The sequence below is a fragment of the Periplaneta americana genome, chromosome 2 (genome assembly GCF_040183065.1).
Source record: "Periplaneta americana isolate PAMFEO1 chromosome 2, P.americana_PAMFEO1_priV1, whole genome shotgun sequence".
NCBI classification, from domain to species: domain Eukaryota; kingdom Metazoa; phylum Arthropoda; class Insecta; order Blattodea; family Blattidae; genus Periplaneta; species Periplaneta americana.
In genome coordinates this window covers 109,844,090-109,861,767 of record NC_091118.1, presented here as the reverse complement: position 1 = coordinate 109,861,767, position 17,678 = coordinate 109,844,090, and the positions used below count along the sequence as shown (strand labels likewise).

The 17,678-nt window shown below is 36.2% G+C and overlaps 1 protein-coding gene across 1 annotated transcript in view; it reads left to right on the top strand.

Moving 5' to 3' along the window:
- Positions 1–13,444, top strand: part of LOC138694499 (aldehyde dehydrogenase, dimeric NADP-preferring-like) — a 75,395-nt gene extending 61,951 nt beyond the window's left edge. The window contains exon 14 of the transcript XR_011330960.1: positions 11,336–13,444. The gene's annotated coding sequence lies outside the window, so the exon portion shown is untranslated. The remainder of the gene's footprint in view (positions 1–11,335) is intronic.
- Positions 13,445–17,678: the final 4,234 nt, after the last annotated feature.

The following is a 17,678-nucleotide window of genomic DNA, read 5'->3' as shown; positions in this document are numbered from 1 at the left end:
TTAACTGCCATCTTGCTTACGAGAAGGACGGAGGGACATTTTAATTGCTAGCATAAGTTCTTTTTCAGAAAATTCCCAAGTAAGCAAAGAACAACAATTTGTTTCGTTTTGAGTTCTGTCTCATGAAAGGATTTTTTGGGTCACCAAGAACCGGAACTGATGGCAATGAACTGACGACGTATGCAAGGTGCAAGACGGGCCTCGCAACTCGCACATCACATGGGTCGGTTCAGAAAAACCAAAGCTTCAAGAAATCTTCACTTCAGGTTTCAACCATTTCGAATATTTCGCCAGAAACCTGCCTTTTTACGCCCCGCTCAACTTCCACTGTTTCTTAAACTCGTTTGTAAAATTTCAAATATATTCCTTAATTCCTTTAAAACGCTATGTGGAAACTCGTCTATTTGTAATCTAGTCAAAACACATTCATATAATTGTTCAGAAGAGCGTTTCTCGTCAAGAATTAATTCAATAACTCTTTACAAGTCACCAAAGGCTGCCTTTGCTCGCCATCACCTAAAATAAGATATATATATATATATATATATATATATATATATATATATATATATACATATATATATATATTTGTTTATTTATTTATTTATTATTATTATTATTTTTTTTATTTTTTTTTTTTTTTGGTAAAAGACGCATGTTGGTAGTTAAATCGCAATATGGGATAAAAAGCCCAAATATTATTTTGTAGTTTGACCACAAATTCCGTGTGAGTAAGTGCCGATTTTTTTAAATCTTGTTATAACAATAAATTTCATGATCGAAAATTTAATTTCCAATTCAGTAACTTCCAACATTGTTATTACAGTACTGACATGGAATAAATTAATTTAACTTCATGTAAAACAAAAGTACATTACCTTTGAGCAGACTTTTCACGTGAAATTTAAAAAATATTTTGCTTGAGTACAACACGGACGAACCTCCTTTGCATTACTCCAACTCACAACTAGTGTTTATCAACCATCAACTTCCGCTACGTATTTACTGTTGTTCCTCTTTCCGAATCTATTTCTACATTGCGGATTTCTAAAGTACTGACATCTGATTAGTGTTTACAGAGTAGAAACACCAACTTCAGTGACTTCGAAATTTTTCTTCAGCTAAATTGAAGTTCTGGTCCCCCGTCCAATGCTTATATCACAAATTTGTTTGTCAAATGTGTTATATAAACAGTTTTCTTAACTTTCCTGTTATGGTAATTTACATCAGTTCATTCCCACCATCTTCAGATTTCTAGTGAGGTCTTATGCTTGTTTCCGGTTTCTTCTTCTTCTTGTCTTGGTGGGGGTGTGTTATGAGCGACAGTGTTATGTCAAAAAGGGCGTATGTTCTGAAAATAAACATACTCCTACATTTGTAAAAAAAAAAAAAATTCCAAGTTCACTTCACTGATTTTTTGTGTGTGTGTGTTTTTTTTTTTCCTTAACCTTTGCAGTCACCCGATATCTGCATATGGAGTATAGTAAAGAATCCATCTTTATGGATAATCCACCGACAATTTTATTGTGGAATTACTTGAAAAGATAGCGGATTTCTTTCACCAACAGCGGCTAACTCTATTTACAAACATGTTTGAGAATCTACGTGAATGATATAAATTTTGTATAGAAAATATCGGAATCATTTTTAACAAGTCTTATATATACTATATACCGTGGCGCAGCCAGAATTTGATACTGGGGGAGGGCAGTTTTGAAACATTTTTCAAATCTGACTATCATACATACGGTAATAAAACTTTAATGTGCCATTACTTTATAATTACAGTTTAAATGAAGCAGAACTTTTCATTGAATTAAACAGGTCACCAACTAAAGCCAACAAATCCCTTTGCTGCTGAGTTCATATGACCACAAATGCAGCATATCATCGTTGTTTCTACAATAACTCCTATGTGGCATATATATATATATATATATATATATATATATATATAAATTTTCAGATTTTTGCTCTAATAAATAACTTGAATAGTGATAGAGCAAATAATAAAATCTCCTATATGTAATTATATTTCTTTCTTTCGAAAATGTAAGAATTCACATAATTCAATTTAAATGCTGTCAAAATTCAACCTCGCAAATTTCAAGCGCAATAATTAATAATAGGTTCCTATTAGAAACAACAACCAAATTTCTTGACTTGAAAATTGATAATGTGTTAAATTGGAAAAATCATATTAAAGAAATTACCCCCAAACTAAATTCTGCATGTTTTGCTATTAGATCTATGGAAAAGATAGTAAATATCAATACTTTAAAAACAATATACTTTGCATACTTCCACTCGGTAATGAGTTTTGAAATAATATTCTGGAGAAATTCCACAGATAGTAACAGTATATTTTATATTTTTAATAGCCTCCTTATCAATATAAAAAATGAAACTCAAAACATAAGATTATTTAGGGCCAAATTAAAGAAGTACTTAATTTCTCACGTCTTCTATTCTGTAGGTGAATTCATGACATTCAACAACCATCATGAAATTGATAATAAAACTTTCTGTTGTACTAGTAGACTATATTGTAAACCTCTTCTGTATATATTTCAACTAGACAGTAGTAGTGGTGGTGGTGGTGGTGGTGGTGGTGGTGGTGGTGGTGGTGGTGGTGGTGGTGGTCGTGGTCGTGGTGGTGGTGGTGGTGGTGGTGGTGGTGGTGGTGGTCGTGGTGGTGGTGGTTGTTATGTTTTATGATATCCTTGATTCATATGTTCATGATTTTTGTGTACATTTCCTAGTAACCGCTAATAGTATAGTATAAAATAAAATTTATGAACTATTTAGGACCCTTGTGGGAACCCCTAGGACTCGCAGAACCCACTTTGAAAAACCCTGGGTTTGATTATTAACTTAAAAATCAATCTTTATGTGTGTGCACAAAATGAATCGTAAGTAAATGTAACAGACCAATCTCCTACCAGTTGACCAATTTGTAATTTCCAAAGAATTTGCTTGAATAAATTCTATCTACACTGCTAATACCACTTCAACTCGCAGAAAACGGAGTAGCCTACGAGCATTATTGTAATTATTACAGAAACTTTTCAAAAACATTTTTTCATATACTAAAATCTGAGGATGACAGAAATGTTCTATGTCACATTTGTGATCACTGAACAGCTATAAAATGCACACTGAAATAATGCATCACACGTTAGAAAACCAAAAAGTGTGATATCAGTGTTATTAATATCGCTAATTCAGCATGAAATTTCTGGCATTGGGTTATTCTTAGAATATGGGCACTGTGGTTAATGACAGAGTTCAAAGTATCCTAGATAAAGAATACACATACTTTCCGGGTGAATTTACTGTACAATCAAACAGGAGGTGGTTTAGATTAGATTAGATATGAGCACTTCAATGGACCGTTGCGCTACTGTTATATTAAAAAAATTAGTCGCATGTTACATAAACAACTTAAAATGTGAGTTGCAGTAAAACGTCTTTTAACTATTACATGTGGCCCATTTTTGTTAATGACTTTTTTTCTGGAACTGTTTTTAACTTCCAAAACTTCTGTTTCACGACTACTTCAGTCCCCGATTATCAACAAAATTAGTCTGTTTGATGTTCTTTCACTTCTCTGAATCGATCATGTCTGCATAGTTCTTTAAGACTTCTTTCACAGAGTACTGTGTAATTGTTTATCTATAAGTAGAGAGTTGCACTAATGACCTTCGGCAACTTATTTTTCTGCTTCTTCTACCTCTCATTCTCCACAAAGTAATGAATAGACATGTAACAGGGAGTCCCATTCATCTTGCTCGCTCAATATAAATTTTTCATTAGGCACTGAATGGAAAATTGTTTCAAAAGCTGTTAAAGTACAATGGAAAATAATCCTATGGTATATATTTTTTTGTAACCTTTTCATTAAGGAGATAGATCAATGAATTAATTTCTTTAAATGGCACAATGTAAATTTTATTAAATGAATCATTTAACTTCTTCGAGGCCTATTCATAAATATAGGCTATAACAATGTAGGCCTAGCATTTTAATAAAGAAACATCGAGGGGTGCAAAAGAATATGGAACTCATAGTGTATGTACTTACTGCAAGTCCAAAGTAAAATGACACTTTTTAGTACTTTGTATCATTGCAATACCATTATTGGACCTTATTTCATAAACGGGGTTCATCTCTGTGGAGCAACGGTTAACATGTATTACCATAAAACGATTGGGCCCGAGTTCAAATCCTAGTTGAGGTTATTCTGGAGTTTTCCATCAACTCATTAAGAGCAAATTCTGGGTAACTTTCCCCGCTGGACCCTGGACTCATTTCACTGGCATTGTCACCATTTCACTCAGATGCTAGATAACCATTGCAGTTGATAAAATATCGTAAAATAAAGCAATTAAAAATCATTGGATTTGGTCCTAAAGTTTTAGAGTTAAATTAAACTAGTTTTTCGCTTTCCTTGTCAAATTTCCTTTTTGGTAGTTAGCAGGTTTACACTCTAAGCCGACGATAAACGGTATCCTAAATGGCAGATGATATACCAGATTCTTAAGAACTATTCTTCCTGGTCTTCTGGAAACATAACTTTGAAGAACAGAATGGTTATGTGGTACCAACATTATGAATGCCCAGCACGTAACGTTTTGAGAGTCCTTCGCGTTATGAACCAAAAATTAACCTGGTAGGTGGATTGGACCTGGACCAGTTTATTGCCCTGCTCATTCTTCTGACCTTATGCCACTAGACATTTTCTTTAGGGAGCGGTCAAGAATGCTGTTTGTCGAAATGTTCCAACACCATCTAGGGCATTAGTCATTCAAAGATTGTTATTATTCCTTAATTCCAGTGGTCACCACTTTGAGCGAGGCATGTAAGTTTCTTTTATTACGAGTACCAAAGTGCTAAAAGTATCATTTTACTTCGGTAAGTAGCCTACATACACTATGAGATCCATATTTTTGTATACTTCCAGGGTTGTAGTCCCAAACTTTATAGTGCCGGAGCTCTTTATGTTTTTTAACCTTTGGGGAAAGGGGAAGGTTTGCATGCAAAAAAAAAAATAAGACAGAAAGAAATGCCATAAAGAAAGATTGTAAGGAGAATGCAAGGCAACACCAATCAATACCTACTCCATTTAGCTTCTGAAGCTGAAGTAAACCGAACTGGTCACTGTAAGGGTGGTCATTCTGCGCAATGTAATAAGTTGTTATAAATTTCGCTTTTGTTGCTTCACGGTGGGCTGCACTCGTTTATTCGCCAACATTTTCCATTGATTGCTTTTCAGACGTAACAATTTTGTGCTATATTATGAGCGCTGGATTTCTTGTGTTCAATGTGTTTTTTTTTTTTTCGTAGTGACTTAAGTTGATCTGATCTCATCTTTTTGATCCGTAGTAATTTACTGAATATGAGCGCTATTCATTAGATACAGAAATACACTTTTTTTAATGCACCTAATGTAGTTACTTCTTGACACACTTTACAACCTAGCTCACAGTCTAGTATATACAGTCACGAAGCTTGAGTTTATGAGAATAGCTACTAGGAACAATAGACTGTGCCGGTACTATTTCGCATTGTCTGTAATGAGACGATAGTAGCAATCCTAGTGGTTAGCCACTATCTATGGATGCATATTTACTACGTATTGAGCTTCGTGACTGTATATACTAGACTGTGGCCTAGCTTACATTGCTTACAATCAATCCACGGATGAGCGTCTTTTTTTCGTGACCACATATTTTCTTCATTCCATACATTCGGCCACTCACTTTGCAGGCCGACTTTTTGGATTTCACTATTTTGAACATTATCACGTTGAATATTCTTAACAGTCATACTGGAACTGTATCTTTTATAACAGTATCTCTGGTTGAATTACTAGGTTCATCAAATAGAAGCGATGGGCTTGACATATCAACAATATCAGGAGAAGAAGCTTTTGTAACTCCCCTAAGTTAATGTTTTTTGTCTATGTTTATTTTGTTCCATATTTACTGAAAGGCAATAGATAAATACAAAAGTTTCAAGCAGTCTTTTAGTTATGTTATAGGCAGTAAATTAACTGTTTAAAATTCACTTTGTAAAATAACTGGGAAACAAACACAACACATTTCGGGAAGTAACACCATAGACAGTCTCCTGTATTCTACAAAGACGCGAAAACTAACGAAATACGATACGAAACGAAAGTGAATTAGGAATGTGATATTTCGCGCGGGCGCACTAAAGTTTAGTTTGGTGGTTGTCCTGTCACTGATTCTTCCCCCATTTCTCACCACACACTCCGTCTACGCTCCTAGTGGTCTCGCGACTCTCTATTTCCAAACTTGTTCCGATTTTCTAAAGGAAGCACAGAAAATATAATCACTAAATATTCTGACATTAACTAAGATATCGTTAGCTGGAAAAGTATTGTGATGTCAAAACAGATTTTAAAATTCCAAATCAGTCCCGGAGCGTCGCTCCACCTCCACTACATCCTTGTGCCCTTCAATGTTTTGTTTCTTTGAATGGTACATTATGATACATTTTTGAACAGGAAGAGGTTAAATGGTTCCTTGAATAAGAAGTACATGGTGTCATTTAAACAAATTAAGATGTTATTCTTATATTCTTAATGAAAAAGGTTACGTGAAAGATACACCTATAATATTAATTTCTCATTGTTCTTGAACAAATTCTATAGTATACAATTTTTTTTTTATTTGACGCCTTATATATATATATATATATATATATATATATATATATATATATATATATATATGCTGCGAGCAAGATAAATGGGACACCATATATGTAGCATATGTATGTGTTGTGTGCATGTATATACAGGTTGATTCACGAGGATTTACCGTCTTTTACGGACCTTATTTCTGAAGACATTTTGAGCAAAAAATGTCATATAAACATAGTTCCTATTCTCAATATTTTCAGAGTTACACTAAAATTGTTTGTAAAATACGTTTTTTCTTTAGTTTGAAGGTAAAAAAATAATACAAATAGAGAATGAACCATTCAGAAGTATCATTTCTTTAATTGGCGAGTATTATGAAGCTAAAAAAGTGCTGTGAACTCCTTCGTTGCTTCGTACATACATCTTTTTCTATTTTTAACTAGAAAATTACATTATTCTTACGCACTTATCACAACAATTATTAGAAATCACACAACTTTCACCGACTTAATTATTTGCAGTTCAATTTTGCATCCTAATTTACAGTCTTGAAAAGTTTACAACACATTTTTAAAAATGTCGCCATCCGCTTGAGTACACTTGGCCGCATGCTTGTGAACATCACTCGTCGCTCTACGTAACTGCATACGGCTATCTTTGATTTCCGTAGCGCTCGCACTGGCTGCTGACTGCACGCTGACCAAGATCACGCGTTCACAACAATGCGTTCCAATAACGAAATATTGAGGATAGGACCCATGTTCATATGAAATTTTTTGCTCAGAATATATTAGGAAATAAGCTCCGTAAAGGACGGTAAATCCTCGTGAATCACCTTATATATAATGCCCTAAAGAGTTGCAGCTATGACATATCTGTTACATCTTACATTGTATAGAGGCATTATGAAACTCGATCTCTGGGTAAAAAAATAAAAGATCATTTTGCCTACCACATATACAGTATTTACAGAAAACCTCCCATTTCACTATACTGCACCTGATTGCAGAACGCGTATGTAATTTAGCGTTAGCGTGCTGGCGTTACAGTTAGGAGAACCGGGAATGAGCCTTGAGCTGGTCGTTATCAGGGGCGTATTTTGCGGACTACCGGGGCTACCGGCGGTAGCCCAAGGAAATTACAAAAGAAAAAGTTTATAATATAACATAATGTAATAATTTTGTATTATTAGTTTTACCATAGTAATTAAAATTAAAGTAATTGTTAGATTTATATGCGCTCTCTGCCCTCGAAAAGAAACAAGTTGTCAAGGCGGCATCGCTGGAGAAACCGCTTGCTACGTGAGGTAGCCTGTGACCGTTTCGCTCACGCTGTCCTTCGCACAACTGCCCGTCCCCCTCGCTCCCTTATGTTTCTATCGTGCACTGGAGGCCGGGCGAGTTGCCGCTCTCGTGATCGGTTTCTTCGCAGGCGCGAAGCAGCAATACGCCTAGTACGCTAGCAATTGAATGTGATTGTGTTCTTGTAGTGCATTATTTTAAATCTGTGATTTGTTCGAGTGTCTAAGAGTTATATTAATTGTGAATTATTAAGTTTTTAATTTCCCAATTAAGTGATATTGTGAAAAATATGGCAGAACAAGTTTCTGGAGAGGTTTGTGTTGAAAATGACTGTGTAATAGAAGGTTTATTAAAAGTGCCTTTTAACCGTCGTACATAACAACGAGAAAGTTGAAATTGTGAAAATGGAAAGATCAACTCCTGAGTTAAATTTGTCCATGGACGTAAAAGAAAAACAGCGAGAGTACACACGCCATTTCACTTCAACATCATATGGTAAGTGGAATTGGTTGTGTGGTACTTCTAAACTGTCTAAACTATTTTACTGGCCATGTTTGTTATTTAGCCGCGAAACTAATGTGTGGTCAAAAGAGGAGTTTTCTAATATGAACTCCCTTCGAACGGCAGTCCTAGAATACGACAAATCAAAAGCTCATATTTGTAGTAGCATGAACTTTGCAAACTTTGGGAAGACAAGAATTGATTTACAGCTAGATAAGCGAAAAGCTCTACACATCAACCAACACAATGCTCTTGTGAAAAAAAAAATCGGGAGATTTTACTGCATCTTATTAACGCAGTCTGCTTTCTAGGAAAACAAGAATTGGCTTTTCGGGGTCATAACGAGAGTGTGGAATCAGACAATAGAGGAAATTATATTGAATATTTAAGTTCCTTAAGTGAATTTGACCATTTACTGGCCAATCATCTTGAGAGTTCAACAGTATTTCGTGGTACTTCTCCTGCAATTCAGAATGACTTAATATTTGCTATAAGTGGGGTTATGATAAAGAACATAAAACCTTTTATGGCCATTGTTGTTGATGAAACAAGTTACTGCTCTAATCAGAGTCAATTAATCACTGTTTTAAGATACGTCGACAGTACTGCCAATGTTCAAGAACGGTTTATAGGATTCACAAATGTCAGTTCGAACAAAACTGCTGCTGCTTGTTTCAGCATGTGGAAGGTGTTATAGCAAAATACAATGTCGGCAATAAGTTAATTGCACAGACATACGATGGTGCTTCAGTTATGGCGGGAAATATTAATGGCTTAAAAACAAAAGTTCAAGAAAAGTATCCTCAAGCACTATTTGTTCATTGTTACAGCCATGTTCTCAATTTAGTTTTGCAACAAACTACTTCATCCATTCCAGAATGCCGCATTTTTTTCAAAACATTGTCGGGTTTAGCTGCATTTTTTCTCATCATCTCCTAAAAGATCAGAAAACTCAAGGAATTTATGAACAAGAAACTCCCAAAAGTAGCGCCAACTAGATTGAATTTTACATCTCGGCTTGTAAATACAGAGCCACCGGCGTGGCTCAGTCGGTTAAGGCGCTTGCCTGCCGGTCTGAAGTTGCGTTCGGGCGCGGGTTCGATCCCCGCTTGGGCTGATTACCTGGTTGGGTTTTTTCCGAGGTTTTCCCCAACCGTAATGTAAATGCAAGGTAGTCTATGGCCATCTCGCCAAATATCTCGCTATCACCAATCTCATCGACGCTAAATAACCTAGTATTTGATACAGCGTCGTTAAATAACCAACTAAAATAAAAAAAATAATTGTAAATACAGTAAAGGAATACAGAGAAAAACGGACTGCTTTCTTTAAAAATATAATTTGTAATGACTCTGAAGAAAACTGGGATGATGCTGTAAATGTGCAGGCTCAAGGATATTTGAATTTTTTCACACAGTTTCAGAATATATTTCTTCTTGAAGTCTATGCTAGAGTGTTCGCACATACAGACGTGCTCTACAATATTCTTCAGACAAAAAGTCTAGACATAGCATACTACTTGCAAGAGGTATCAAAGTTAAAAAAAAAAAAAAAAAAAAAAAAAAAAAAAAAAAAAAAAAAAAAAAACCTATATCCGAGTTCAGACGTAGTGGGTTTCCGTCCATATGGAGTAATATGGAAAATGAAAATTCTTCAGCCAATACAATGGAACCACCATTAAAGCGAAGAAAAGGAGATGATGAATTGAAATACAGGCAGCTGTACTACAGCATACTAGATCGTATGCACATGGAAATTACTGACAGATTTTCTGATTATGGAAAGCTTCAGTTCACACATCTTCTAGATTCTCAAAAATTTTCTGCTTATAGAGAAAACTTCCCGAATGAGGCACTAAACAAATTATTTCAGTCCTATGACAGTCACTTTGATCAAGTACGTTTGAAAAATGAATTAAGTGTAATATATTCAGCAGAAGTCTTTGATTTTTCGAACAAACCTATCCATGAAATATTATCTGCCATATATGAAAACCAGCTGAACCAAGTTATTCCTGAAGTCCTTAAATTGGCAACATTAATTGTGACAATACCAGCTACGTCAGCATCGGTAGAAAGAACATTTTCTGCGTTGAAGAGAATAAAATCCTACTGTAGATCAACTCATACACAAGAACGTTTATCCGGCTTGACACTAAAATCCATTGAAAAGTCATTTCTACAGAAACTTTGCAAGTGGCCCAACTGTAATTTCAAGGACGAAGTCATCAACGTATTTTCGTCCCAATCAAGACGTCTGGAATTCACATAAATATGTAAGGAATTTTATTATAGGGATTTTAAAATATATTTTGTGTAATAATAGGGTCAGTGGTAGCCCAAACCCTTTAACCAGTATACGCCACTGGTCGTTATGGAATTTGTGGTAGAAAAAAACGCACGTTGCAAACGATCTCTAAGTAGGGGACATCAGGGCCAGTGGTTACAGTTGGTTTTCGAAGACATGCACAGGGCGCAGCACTTCCTTGCGAGCATAATACGTCACCCGCGCGTGTAAGAGCTGTTTCGTATAGTTTGGCTGCTGAGTGTGAAAGAGGCGGCGTGTTGTTACTGATTTTGTGTTTTTTCAGTGGAAAAGTAAATTCTTTGACCCGAATTTGAACTGTGATATCAATCAGGAGAATTGGAGGTAACTTCTCATTATTCTGGCATACTTACTTTGGTTATATTACTGTGCTGCGGTGTTTATTATATCTTTTCCGTTCGCTTCTGAATTGAACGTATTCAAACAATATGGCGACGCTCAGGGCTAATTGTTACACCGTGCTCGGGACAGGTTGTTACACTGTAACAACTAACCCCATAATTTCCACAATACTATAACTAGTTTGTTTCGCCCACAGAATGGTGCGGACGTACAAAAGAAAGACGAATAGAGGCTGTATAGATGAAGAAATATACGAGAAGGCAGCGAGGGACGTTAGCGAGCGAAACTTCTGGCAAGCTGCAGAAGCTCATGGTGTTAATTTTATGACTCTTCACTGTTATTTGAAACGGAAAAGGGAACAGGATGAAGATCGTAGTTCACGAAAGAATTTAGTTGGCTATGTTAGACACAGACAGACTTTCTCTGATGAATTAGAAAAACATTTATAAGATTATATAATTCATTCTAGTCGTATCTACATATTATGGCTTATCATCCAAGAATGTCAGAACTCTTGCATTCGAATATGCCGTTGCATGTAATGTTAAATTTCCAGAAAGGTGGGCTGAAACAAAAATGGCTACAGAAGACTAGCTCCTAAGTTTTTTAAAGATACCCCAAAACTGTCTCTAAGGACGCCAGAGGCTACGAGCCTAGCTAGAACTACTTGTTTCAATGCTCATAATGTTGGCCTATTTTATAATAATTTGGACCAACTTTTCCAAAGGCATCAGTTCGAGGGCCATCAAATATGGAATCTGGACGAAACAAGCGTCACGACAGTCCAGAAACCACCCAAAGTAATTGCAGAGAAAGGGAAGAAGCAAGTTGGAAGAGCAACTTCTGCAGAAAAAGGAGCTACTGTCACTATGGAGGTGTCTGTGAACGCAATTGGGAATTCAGTAACCCCACTCTTTATCTTCTCTCAGGTTAACTTCAAACCTCATTTCATTCTTCAAGGTCCTCCAGGTTGTATCGGAACTGCCCATCCTAATGGATGGATAACTGGGCCCATTTTTATAGAGTATATGAAACATTTTCATAAGCATGTCCCCTCTTTGTGGAAAACCCGGTACTCTTGCTATTGGACAACCACATTTCCCATTTGTCAGTTTCCATATTAGATTTCTGTAAGGAAAATGACATTATTCTTCTGTTTTTTCCACCTCCCACCGTATCCAGCCCCTGGACCTGAGCGTCTACGGATCCTTCAAGAAATATTACACGGCATGCTGCGATTAGATGAATTCACACCCTGGTTCTCCAATCTACGACACTCCTGCCATGGCTAAGGAAGCCCTTGCAAATAGTTTGACTCCAAAAAATATAATGGCTGGTTTTCAGAAAGCGGGGATATGGCCCTTCAACCGTAATGTGTACAGTGAACAAGATTTTGTAACTGCTACCGTTACTGACAGGCCTTTGCCTGAAAGCGATTCCATAACTAGTGGTGAAAATGAAACTGTGTTGTCGCAAGATCACAACCAGCCAACAGTAAATGGGATGCAAACTGTCGGAACCTATAAGAGATGTTGCAGGTTATGGTGAAAAGGCTATAATAAGTCCCGAAGATGTGAGACCATACCCGAAGGCTGCACCAAGGAAAATTAGCCATACAGGAGGAAAGAAAACAAAATCTGCCATTCTCACTGACACACCAGTGAAAGAGGCTCAGAGGAATGAAGAAGAAGCAAGAAATTAAAGGAAAAATAAGAAAGCAGCTTATGTGAGGAAAAGAATTCTAACTGGCTCAAATGAATCTCTAAAGAAGATAAGGAAGCGAAGAAATTACGAAACAGAACTGAGTTCAGAAACCGAAGGTGACGAAGACTGCATTTGTGTTGTGTGTCTGAAACCATATTCAAAAAGCAAACGAGGGGACGATTGGATTCAGTGTACAATGTGTAAAAAATGGGCTCATGAACGCTGTGGGGTGACGATCCATATTATGTTTGTATCCACTGTACTTCAGATTTGTCTGCACATTCAGTCTTCGAAGATTAGTAACTTAGTAGGCTGTTATAATCTGTACTTTTAAATCCATATGAAGAGCTAAGGAATAAAACCAATTACATCCATTTTGCAATAAGAGTCATAAGCTTATCCGTGTAAATTGTTCAAAGTACATCCCTTCCCAATTGGACTAGTGAGCCACTCTTCTCTCACACTCTTACTCGCTGTACAGCAAATTGACTTTTAGTAACAAATGGATATAAATGGTTATGAATTTTAATTCTTCATAATTATGTACTGTATACTTGATAAAAATTAGATGTCACTTTTCATTAAATGTTATTACTTATAATTCTGTACTGTTTTAAAATTTATTTTCTTGTTCTGCACGTTTTCAGTACAAATATTATAAATGTAACAACTTGCCCCATCTCTGTAACAACTGACCCCATAGTGGGACAAATTGTTACATTTTCTTTAGTTAAACAAGTATGCAAATTAAAGGGAGTTGATGAATCGATATCAAAAAAAAAAAAGAAGAAGAAGCAGTTTCCACACAAGAATGCACCTGACTGATGGTGAGAAATTCCAATTTCTAAATTTGGAAGGAGACTCACAAAAAAAATATCAAGTTAAAAGTGTAACAACTAGCCCCAGTCTCCCCTACTCCCGTTTCCCTTTTTCATTTCACCAACACTCCTCATTCCATCTATTATCTGTAATAGTTAAAGATAGGCTAGGGCGAAATCTTGGGTATAGTACTGGTCTCCGGTACTGATATAGGACTTTAGGGTATTTGGCTCCAGGCCCTAGGATTTTATCAGGTACTTGTCTGGGATAGGATATGACTCTGTCAAGACTGAGTTAGGATGGCCCAGCTGTCAACATCGAAATCACAGATGCTACCTGTCGGACTGAAACAATCATCGCATATAGCCGCACAATGGGCAATTTTAAACCTAGTAAGTACAAAGATCCGTCCCGGTTCAATTTTCGAAAAGCCAGTCAGCCGTCTACCTGAATGTTTTCCATTTTTACGTTCACCTGCAGTTACTATTTTCTACAGTAATATATTACGATGTACCGAAGTACATATGATATTTCAATACAGAAATTCTGCGTCATCATATGATGATGGAAGAGTGGGACAGAGAAAAATTCTCTCCGGCACCGGGATTTGAACCCGGGATTTCAACTTTACGCTTTATCCACTAAGCCACACCGGATTCCCATCCCGATGTCGGATCGAATCCTCTCAGTTTAAGTTCCACCTCTTGAGTTCCCTGTAGTGGCCTACCCTCATGCACTACGTCATAGATGTATGGCAGTGGCACAATGTCCACACTTGTGCAGAGGTGCACTCGTTATGAGTGACTAAGTGGCCGGGATCCGACGGACATGGAAATTCTACACATCCAACCAAAAAGGAAGAAACTAAACACACTAGAACAGCGTTTCTCAAACTTTTTTGAAGTGGGGACCACTTTTTTAACTCAGAAGAGTTCCGCGGACCACCTTACTCTTGTTCCCTTCGAAAGCAAATTTATCATTTTTGTAGCATATTTTAATATCAATATACTTTTATTTTAAAATAGAATTAATAATACTTTTCTAATATATTTTTTTGTAGCCAATCACAAATAACTTATAGCAAATTCTGTGCAGTGTTGATTCATCGCTTGCCTGTTAGCAGTTAGTTGTTTGAACTCCTTCTTATGTGCTATACGCAGTAGTTGTCCATGTCTCTGTTAAATAGTGCCCATTATAAATAATGGAAAACTGGCTTCGATCCGGATCTTTGAAAAGAAAGGAACATGATACGCTTCATTTAGACAGTCCTAATAGTTCAGAAGCTGCGTGTGAAGAAATATATTAATATCAGTGATTATAGTGCCAGTAAAGAAATATCTAGTTCTAGTGGTAGCTATTCAAAGAAAAAATACCTTCGTAAATATGACAAGAGTCATTTGGAACTTGGATTTACTTGGTGTGGCAATGAGAGTGAACTAAAACCTCGGTGCGTTGTTTGTTACGAAGTGCTTTAAACGAGTGTATGAAACCCATGAAATTGAAATGGCACTTAGAGAAGAAACATGCATGTGTAAAAAGTAAACCTGTCGATTTAAAAATAGGCGGAGTCTAAAATTTGTTATATTGTCATCTGGAAAAACAAATAAAAAAATTAATGCAGAAACATGCCCGATTTTGAACAAGTAAAGATGCAATTTGGCACGTTCTGTTATTGGTGTACGACGTACAGTATGTGCCCATTTTAATATGCGTACTGGGTGTCGGCAAAACTATTAATAAAGTCATCAATATATGAAAAGGTTCCTCTGTTACTTTGGTCCTCTGTTATAAATTCGGGAGGTCCCTGACTGGGTTACAGGCTCGGCGCCAGATATGCAGGAGAAAATGGCGAGAAACGCAACGCTCATAATGCTTTAAATCCTCTTTTGTTGCTGAGAGTAGAGTGGGAAGTGGGTAGACAAGTAGGGTAAAAATTTAATAAAATATTAGTACTGGGAGAAAAAGTGAGAGGCGATTGCCATGTGCCATTTCCAAACTCTGAGATTTTCAGCTATAGCGTTATACGCAATTCGTTTGAATTTTATTTTTTCTTCTGCCTTTTTTAAAGGACCACAAGGGCAAAACTCGAGGGCCACAGGTGTTCCGCGGATCATAGTTTGAGAAACGCTCCACTAGAACAATACGAAATACACAAACACACAAAAAACACATCCAAATGAAATTCTCAACACACAACTCAATTTCAGAACACACACACTTTTTGACTCCGCATTACACTACACAAACACACTCCCACAGGATACAAAACAAAAGGCGCCAAGATCAGCAACAACCAGTTCTGATGAAGGCCAATAGCAGGCCGAAACATGTTAACAAGGTAACATAAAATTTAACACGTGAAAGACATATAATACGTTTTCCAAAGTGATATAGTGTTAAAAGTTGTGTAATCAAGATGTATAAAAAATATTACTGTAATGAGTGTTCAGATGTATGTAAACAATAATGTTCTTTCTCTTACACATCGTGAAGTGAGATAATATATATACAGCCTTAGAAATATGTTTTGTCGTACAGAAACTTCGTACGTCCCAGAAAGGAGGCAGTGCGCATGATTAGAAGACGAGCGACTTGGATCACAAGACAACAACTAGTTGAGATAATAAAATTAGTTTTGTTTCGTTGTATGTCTCATCATGCGCACTGCCTCCTTTCTGGGACTTATAAAGTATCTGTGCGACAAAGCCTTTTTCTAAGACTGAACATATCAGACAGAACCTCAGTCAGATTTGTTATTGCAAATAAATATTTTCATTCATTTTTAATTAATACAGCAAACCGTAAACATTAAAATGAAATCTGATACGATGTAAGTAGATCAAATATTAATTATTCATTTCTTATTGTGTTCACGAAATAGTCTCATTAAATATCACGCGAGGTTTTCATTTTTTACTTAGGACAAATTCAATAGCGCCTTACTCTCGTGAATTTATCGACAGATGAAAACCTCTTGTGATATTAGCTACCTATGATAATTAAAAAATTAAATTATGGTTTATTTAACGACGCTCGCAACTGCCGAGGCTATATCAGCGTCGACGGTGTGTCAGAATTTTGTCCCGCAGGAGTTCTTTTACATGCAAGTAAATCTATTAACATGAGCCTGTCGCATTTAAGCACACTTAAATGTCATCGACCTAAACCTGGATCGAACCCGCAACCTCGAGCACAGAAGGCCAGCGCTATACCGACTACGCTACCCATGCCGACTATGACATCCTTGTGAAAATCGTAATTAGTATTGCTCTAATATGTGTGAGAAACATTGTGTTATTATTTTCTTTGAAATTTGATACGAAATGATAATTAGGCTAATGATAATTGATAACTAATAATAATAATAATAATAATTATTATTATTATTATTATTATTATTATTAAATTCTAAATTATGATTTATTTAACGTCGCTCGCAACTGCAGAGGTTATATCGCGTCGCCGGCGTGCCAGAATTTTGTCCCGCAGGAGTTCTTTTGCATGCCAGTAAATCTACTGACATGAGCCTGTCGCATTTAAACACTTAAATGCCATCGACCTCGCCCGGGATCGAACCCGCAACCTCGAGCATAGAAGGCCAGCGCTATACCGACTACGCTACCGAGGACGACTATTATTATTATTATTATTATTATTATTATTACTATTATTATTATTATTATTACCGTATTATTAGTAGTATTCTTTTTTTTTATTTACTTTTTTTTTTGAAAATTCAAACTGTGCATAGTTATAGCACGAATAGCCGTACAGGTTCGTGCGAAGGATCATGTACGCAGCTGTCAAAAAAAAAAATAAATAAATAAATAAATAAATAAATAAAGTGGCCACACTCGTGAACAGCGAGTATTTTCTAAGTCCATTTCGAATAACGGTGATGTTACATGATGCATACGCTTATAGAAGCAGTTTCGGAACTAGTAAGATGTTTAAGCAGAACTTATTTACTTATGCGTCTCATAGAGCAGCGGTACTGTGTTCGCTTAATGATACGA